Source organism: Triticum dicoccoides, chromosome 6A (assembly GCF_002162155.2).
Source record: "Triticum dicoccoides isolate Atlit2015 ecotype Zavitan chromosome 6A, WEW_v2.0, whole genome shotgun sequence".
Classification (NCBI taxonomy): Eukaryota; Viridiplantae; Streptophyta; class Magnoliopsida; order Poales; family Poaceae; genus Triticum; species Triticum dicoccoides.
In genome coordinates this window covers 238,278,579-238,287,824 of record NC_041390.1, presented here as the reverse complement: position 1 = coordinate 238,287,824, position 9,246 = coordinate 238,278,579, and positions in this window count along the sequence as shown.

The following is a 9,246-nucleotide window of genomic DNA, read 5'->3' as shown; positions in this document are numbered from 1 at the left end:
AGGTGTGCACAGCAAGGATGATTGTGGTAAACTAATAAGAAAAGACTCAAATCATAAAAGACGCTCCAAGCAAAACACATATCATGTGGTGAATAAAAATATAGCTCCAAGTAAAGTTACCGATAGAAGTAGACGAAAGAGGGGATGCCTTCCGAGGCACCCCCAAGCTTTGGATTTTAGGTGTCCTTAGATTATCTTGGGGGTGCCATGGGAATCCCCAAGCTTAGTCTCTTGCCACTCTTTGTTCCGTAATCCATCAAATCTTTACCCAAAACTTGAAAACTTCACAACACAAAACTTAAAGTAGAAAACTCGTGAGCTCCGTTAGCGAAAGAAAACAAAAGACCACTTCAAGGTACTGTAATGAACTCATTATTTATTTATATTGGTGTTAAACCTACTGTATTCCAACTTCTCTATGGATTATAAACTATTTTACTAGCCATAAATTCATCAAAATAAGCAAACAACACACGAAAAACAGAATCTGTCAAAAACAGAACAGTCTCTAGTAATCTGTAGCTACCGCAAGATCTGGAACCCAAAAATTCTAAAATAAATTACTGGACGTGAGTAATTTATCTATTAATCATCTACAAAAATAATTAACTAAATATCACTTTCCAAATAGAAATGACATCAGTTCTCGTGAGCGCTAAAGTTTCTGTTTTTCACAGCAAGTTCAACAAGACTTTCCCCAAGTCTTCCCAACGGTTCTACTTGGCACAAAAACTAATTAAACACAAAAAAACACAACCAAAACAGAGGCTAAATAATTTATTTATTACTAAACAGGAGGAAAAATCAAGGGATAAAAATAAAATTGCGTTGCCTCCCAACAAGCGCTATCGTTTAACGCCCCTAGCTAGGCAGAACAAGCACGAATAGATATAGGTATTGCCATATTTGGTAGGCAATCCATAAGTGGCTCTCATGATAGATTCATATGATAATTTTATTTTATTTCTAGGAAAGTGTTCCATGCGCTTTTTAATGGAAATTGGAATCTAATATTCCCTTCCTTCATATCAATAATTGCACCAACCGTTCTAAGGAAAGGTCTACCAAGAATAATAGGGAAAGAAGGATTGCAATCTATATCAAGAACGATAAAATCTACGGGCACATAATTCCTATTTGAAATAATAAGAACATCATTAATTCTTCCCATAGGTTTATTAATAGTGGAATCCGCCAGATGCAAGTTTAGAGAGCAATCATCAAAATCACGAAAATCTAGTAAATCACACAATGTTTTGGGAATAGTAGAGACACTAGAACCCAAATCACACAAAGCATAAAACTCATATTTTTTAATTTTAATTTTAATAGTAGGTTCCCACTCATCATAAAGTTTTCTAGGGATAGAAACTTCCAATTTAAGTTTTTCTTCATAAGATTGCATTAAGGCATCAACGATATGTTTAGTAAACGCTTTATTTTGACTATTAGCGTGAGGAGATTTTAGCACGGATTGCAACAAGGAAATACAATCAATTAAAGAGCAATTTTCATAGTTAAATTCCTTGAAATCCATAATAGTGGGTTTAGCAACATCTAGGGTTTTAATTTCTTCAATCCCACTTTTATCATATTTAGCATCAAGATCAACAAATTCCAAATTCTTAGAACGCCTTGTTGGTAAAGGTGGATCATATTCAGTCCCATCATTATCAAGATTCATATTTAAAAACAAAGGTTTAATAGTGGACACATCAATAACTTTTAGATCTTCATCATTATTTTCATAGGTACTAGAAGAACATGCTTTTATAAAGGCATCTTTCTTAGCACGCATCCTAGCGGTTCTTTCTTTGCACTCGTCAATGGAAATTCTCATGGCTTTGAGAGACTCATTGATATCATGCTTAAGTGGAATAGATCTAAGTTTCAAAGAATCAACATCAAGAGCAATTCTATCAATGTTCCTAGCCAAATCATCATTCTTGAGCAATTTTTCTTCAATCATAGCATTAAAATTCTTTTGCGAGGAAATAAATTCTTTAATATTAGATTCAAAATCAGAAAGGCATATTATTATAATTTCCATAAGAATTGTTGTAGAAATGACCATAATTATTAGAGGGATTACTAGGATAAGGCCTAGGGTTGAAATTTCCTCTATACGCGTTGTTACCAAAATTGTTCCTACCAACAAAATTCACATCCATAGATTCATTATTATTCTCAATCAAAGTAGACAAGGGCACATCATTAGGATCAGAAGAAACACTCTTATTAGCAAATAATTTCATAAGTTCATCCATCTCTCCACTCAAAACATTAATTTCTTCTACCGCATGCACCATTTTAGTAGATCTTTCAGTATGCCATTGAGAATAATTAACCATAATATTATCTAGGAGTTTAGTAGCTTCTCCTAAAGTGATTTCCATAAAAGTGCCTCCCGCGCCGAATCTAAAAGATTTCCAGAAGCAAAATTCAATCCGGCATAAAAATTCTGAACAATCATCCACTAATTTAAACCATGAGTAGGGCAATTACATATCATTAATTTCATTCTCTCCCAAGCTTGTGCAACATGTTCGTGATCAAGTTGTTTAAAATTCATAATATCGTTTCTAAGAGAGATGGTCTTAGCGGGGGGAATACTTAGAGATAAAAGCATATTTGCACTTGTTCCATGAATCAATACTATTTTTAGGCAAGGACGAAAACCAAGCTTTAGCACGATCTCTAAGCGAAAAAGGAAATAGCTTCAATTTAACAATGTCATTGTCGACATCTTTCTTCTTTTGCATGTCACACAAATCAACGAAGCTATTAAGATTGGTAGCGGCATCTTCACGAGGAAGGCCGGAGAACGGATCGTTCATGACAAGATTCAACAAGGCAGTATTAATTTCACAAGATTCAGCATCGGTAAGAGGAGCAGTCGGAGTGCTAAGGAAATCATTATTATTGGTATTGGTGAAGTCACACAATTTAGTATTATCTTGAGCCATCGCGACAAACAAGCAATCCAACACATGAGCAAACAAAAAGCAAACGGGCAAAAAGAGGCAAATAGAGAAAGAGAGGGAGGATAGAGAGAGAGAGGGCGAATAAAACGGCAAGGGTGAAGTGGGGGAGAGGAGAACGAGAGGCAAATGGCAAATAATGTAATGCGGGAGATAGGGATTGTGATGGGTACTTGGTGTGTTGACTTTTGCGCAGACTCCCCGGCAACGGCGCCAGAAATTCTTCTTGCTACCTCTTGAGCACTGTGTTGGATTTCCCCGAAGAGGAAGGGATGATGCAGCAAAGTAGCGTAAGTATTTCCCTCAGTTTTTGAGAACCAAGGTAAAAATCCAGTAGGAGGCTACGCTTGAGTCCCTCGTACCTACACAAAAACAATGGCTCAACGCAACTAACGCGCTTAGGGGTTGTCAATCCCTTCACGGTCACTTACGAAAGTGAGATCTGATAGAGATGATAAATAATATTTTTGGTATTTTTGATATAGAGATGCAAAGTAAATAAAGTAAAGGCAAAGTAAAAGCAAAGCAATAATAAAGTAATGGAGATTGATATGAGAAGAAAGAGACCCAGGGGCCATAGGTTTCACTAGTGGCTTCTCTCAAGAGCATAAGTATTCTACGGTGGGTGAACAAATTACTGTTGAGCAATTGACAGAATTGAGCATAGTTATGAGAATATCTAGGTATGATCATGTATACAGGCATCACGTCCGAGACAAGTAGACCCAAACAATTCTGCATCTACTACTATTACTCCACTCATCGACCGCTATCTAGCATGCATCTAGACTATTAAGTTAAAAACAGAGTAACGCCTTAAGCAAGATGACATGATGTAGAGGGATAGTTTCATGCAATGTGATAAAAAAACCCATTTTGTTATCCTCGATGGCAACAATACAATACGTGCCTTGCTACCCCTTCTATCACTGGGAAAGGACACCGCAAGATTGAACCCAAAGCTAAGCACTTCTCCCATGGCAAGAACAACCAATCTAATAGGCCCAACCAAACTGATAATTCCAAGAGACTTGCAAAGATAACCAATCATACATAAAAGAATTCAGAGAAGATTCAAATATTATTCATAGATAGACTAGATCACAAACCAACAATTCATCGGTCTCAACAAAGACACCGCAAAAAGAAGATTACATCGAATAGATCTCCACAAGAGAGGGGGAGAACATTGTATTGAGATCCAAAAAGAGAGAAGAAGCCATCTAGCTACTACCTATGGACCCGTAGGTCTGAAGTAAACTACTCAAACTTCATCGAAGGGGCTTGGATGATGATGTAGAAGCCCTCCGTGATCGATGCCTTCCCCGGCGGAGCCCCAGAACAGGCCCCAAGATGGGATCTCGTGGATACAGAAAGTTGCGGCAGTGGAATTAGGTTTTTGGCTCCCGTTCTAATTGTTTGGGGATATGTGGATATATATGGGAGGAAGAAGTACGTCGGTGGAGCTTTGAGGGGCCCACGAGGCAGGGGGGCGCGCCCTAGGGGGGCGCCACCTACTCTCGTGACCACCTCGTGGCTTTCATGACGGAGGGTCCAAGTCTCCTGGATCTTATCTGATGAGAAAATCACGTTTCCGAAGGTTTCATTCCGTTTGGACTCCATTTGATATTCCTTTTCTTCGAAACCCTAAAACAGGCAAAAAACAACAATTCTGGGCTAGGCCTCCGGTTAATAGGTTAGTCCCAGAAAGAATATAAAAGTGGAAAATAAAGCCCAATAATGTATAAAACGGTAGATAATATAGCATGGAGCAATAAAAAATTATAGATACATTGGAGACGTATCAAGTGGTAACAGATAGTTTTGTGATAGGATAATTTGTAACGAGCAACAAGTAACAAAAGTAAAAAAGGTGCAGCAAGATGGCCTGATCCTTTTTGTAGCAAAGGACAAGCCTGGACAAACTCTTATATGGTGTAAAGTGCTCCCAAGGACACATGGGAATATCGTCAAGCTAGTTTTCATCATGCTCATACGATTCGCGTTCGGTACTTTGATAATTTGGTATGTGGGTGGACCGGTGCTTGGGTGCTGCCCTTAGTTGGACAAACATCCCACTTATGACTAACCTCTATTGCAAGCATCTGCAAATACAATAAAAGTATTAAGGTAAACCTAACCATAGCATGAAACATATGGATCCAAATCAGCTCCTTACGAAGCAACGCATAAACTAGGGTTTAAGCTTCTGTCACTCTAGCAACCCATCATCTACTTATTACTTCCCAATGCCTTCCTCTAGGCCCAAACAATGGTGAAGTGTCATGTAGTCGACGTTCACATAACACCACTAGAGGAGAGACAACATACATCTCATCAAAATATCGAACAAATACCAAATTCACATGACTACTAATAGCAAGACTTCTCCCATGTCCTCAGGAACAAAAGTAACTACTCACAAAGCATAAACATGTTCATAATCAGAGGGGTATTAATGTGCATATAGGATCTGAACATATGATCTTCCACCAATTAAACCAACTAGCATCAACTACAAGGAGTAATTAACACTACTAGCAACCTACTAGCACCAATCCCAGACTTGGAGACAAGAATTGGATACAAGAGATGAACTAGGGTTTTGAGATGAGATGGTGCTGATGAAGATGTTGATGGAGATTGCCCTCTCCCGATGAGAGGAGCATTGGTGATGATGATGGCGATGATTTCCACCTCCGGGAGGGAAGTTTCCTCGGCAGAACAGCCCCGCCAGAACCCTAGATTGGTTCCGCCAAGGTTCCGCCTCGTGGCGGCGGAGTTTTGTCCGAGAAGATGGCCTATGATTTTTTCCATCGAAAGAGTCCATATAGCAGAAGATGGTCACCGGAGGGCCATCAGGGGGCCCACGAGGTAGGGGGCACACCCAGGGGGGTAGGGCGCGCCCCCCACCCTCGTGGGCAGGGTGTGGCCCCCTGGTGAAGTTCTTGCACTCAATGTTTTTTATATATTTGGAAAACATCATCCGTGAAGTTTCAGGACTTTTGGAGCTGTGCAGAATAGGTCTCTAATATTAGCTCCTTTTCCAGCCAGAATCCCAGCTGCCGCATTCTCCCTCTATATGTAAACCTTGTAAAATAAGAGAGAATAGGCATAAGTATTGTGATATAATGTGTAATAAGAGCCCATAATGCAATAAATATTGATATAAAAGCATGATGCAAAATGGACGTATCACTTGCCCAGTTCGGATTGTCAATAATCGAGGTAATGGTGATCTCCATAGTGCGGGGGGTCCAACCACTCCAATACAGAGGGCTTCCCATGTGGCACTATAATGGGTAAGATGACGCCTCATGCTGCGGTCGGAAGGGTTTGAAAACCCCGCGGCTTTGGCCAAAATATTGGCTGAACTGTACAAAGGGGAGAAGGATGAGTTCACTCGTCTCCAATGTCGAGATGGATTTTCCATGTATAATCCTCCACCATTATACTCCTCTCCCTGAATCATTTTTGCTGGACAGTAACCTATCCACTCGCAATAGGAATGGCGGAAGGCTATTGAGGGGATCCATAGCCCCGCCCCCCAAGCCAGAGGGTCACAACCGGGACCTTGACCCCGGATTCCAAGAAGATCCGGACATATTTGTGGACCTCGAGGATGGAGTATTCTATCAGACGAGCTACGATGGTACGGAAGTACCCATCATCGCTGATTACCCCGGCCTCCTTCCCACTTTGCATGTAAGTAATTTAGAAGACACCTTCTTCGAAAGAGTTTCCTTACTATGCCTCACCCACTGCACTATTTTGTGTTCCAAAGGGGAGGCGCTCAGCGTCACAACATGCACCAGAAGTGTCTCCGATGATAGAGGCGCCCGCGCCGAGCACATCTTCGAAGAGGAAGGAAAATTATAATGCGGTAGAACCCTCGTCAAAGAGGTAAGGCTTTCTTTTGAAGAATCCATCTTCTGATCGCCACATCAAATCGTGATGCCATTCGCCGCATTCTATCAGGAAAAGTGTCCGCCGGACTATGTCCGGGGATTCTGCCGGTCGTTCCTCCACTAGTCAGGTTCCGGACCCTGCCCTAAGGACGGGGGCTGACACGGGAGTGGCGCCGACCTGTCCTTCCGCAGAGGATTTGGACAATATGTCCGTCACGAACTCTGAAGTGGAGAGCGCCACGAGTCATCATCGTTGGAGGGCCACTCTCCGTGACCCCAGCTATTCAAAGGAGGCATTTGATGCCTTCGGCTTGGGAAATGCATACATAGGAGCTCCTCGGGATGGGCTTGTAAGAGCCATGGACCAGCATCTAAAAGATATGCAGGAAAGTTTATATTGTACCGATCTGATAGTTATATACCAGTAGCCCCCGAGACTTGACGTAGTTGATCCAACTAATTGAAGGATCATTGCATAACTAGGTACTTACGGAGAAGAACAACCTGTTATCTTAGGAACTTGAAAAGTATCAGACCCAGCTAACTGCTACCAATGCCGAACTGAAGAAATCCAAGAAGGCGTCACCTGGTAATGTTCCCCTCCATCGAGAAAACATAATGGTATACCAAAAATGCTAACATAGTTGCTGACCTCTTAATAGGATCATCAGATCAACTACAAGAGCAACTGAGAGCCGCTCAAGGAGGAGAACAAGAAGCCAAAAGACTACTAGCCGCGGGCGAGCGTTTGCTAACACGAGTCGTGGAGGAGAAAAACAAGCTCCAGGATTCCAATACCCAATTGGGCGAGGAACTGAAATATGTACGGGCCCAGCTGGCTGACTCCGTGAAGGAAAATAAGAGGCTTCGAGGCGGCATATTTAGTATGTGGTCAAACTTACCTCCGTGCAATTCGAAAATGAAAGGGACTAACAGATTTATGCCTGTATGTATGCTGACTGGCCGTCCCGAACAGGAGGTGTCCAGATTCTCGGGCAATCTTCTAGAAGAGACATCGCAAGTGCACGAGCAAGCTTGGCAGGCGATGCAAAGTTTTGCCAAGGCTTTATGGCCATCCACCTCCCCTCTAGGAAAAATGGAGGAGCTTATACAGCTATTCAGGGGAGCGCGGCCGCGTTTTCGGTTATGGAAGATATCGGCCTACCGGGAAGGTGCACGAGAAGCCTAGGCCATGGTGAAAACATGGTATACCAAGCTTGATCCGAATCATATGGCTTGGGTCAGACCTCTAGGGTCAGATGGAAAAGAAATTCCTGTTAGTTTGGTATATGACCAAGTCGAAGTAGCCGCCTGATATTCCCAACAGGATTGCAAGTTAGATAGCCTGTTAGACAGTATAGAGGAGGAAGTTTTTGAGTCTAATTGACTATGTACTTTCCTTGACATATTTGTCCCTAGGCGTATTTGTAAAACGATTGTCATGGCAGACCTTTTTGCTTCGACCTCTGGACCCGAAGGTGCGGAGTGTTTCCGAATACCCGAGCGGCAAAAAATAGACCGGGGTATGCATGGAATCTAGGCATAGGGATCATAGTTTCTTGAACAGACAAATTGTATCCAGCTAGCTATGTTATATTACATTGTGATTGTAAGAAACATCTTCCAGAGAGAATAGTTCCGTTAAGGGTTCCTTTCCCTGGGTAGTCATGCGTTAATGTGCATGTCCGAACTGTGATTTGCAAAAATCTTAGTGTTCGTAAATTCTGGGGTGCTCACCATGGGGTGAATTCAAAAAAACATCTTTTGTCCGCCGACTAGATATTCCCTTAAGAACGCTAGCTTTCGGCTTCACTCACTTTGAGGTACACATCTGTATGATCCGAAAGTAACAATCGCAGAGGTGCTCCCTTTATGCCCTAGCCGAACTAACGGGAACGTAGGGCATAAGAACAGGAGCCAGGCAACCCAGCTTGCCCAAAAATTAAGTCATATCAATGCATGTAATGGTGAAGAAGAGGTACATATGAGGAGAACACACATATATGACGAGCTTGATTATTGGAAAATAACAATAATAAGCTTCTGTCCAAGAAGGCCCCAGGTATAATGGACGTACATATTTGAGTATGTGTATGTCACAGGTGCACGGTTGAGCCGCGCGAAGAGCTTTAAAGCTAAAAAAGAAAAAAGAAAAAAGAGAGGAAAAAATTATTGGAAACAATAGGTAGAAGGAAACTAACAAAGAGTTCGGCACTAGGCATAGAATCTTTAGAGCCTGACCGCGTTCCAGGGGTTCGGCTCTAGGCGATTGTCAGATGTATCTCGCAGGCGGTACGCTCCCCCGGTGAGAACTTCGTCAATGATGAAGGGACCCTCCCACTTTGGCTTGAGTTTGT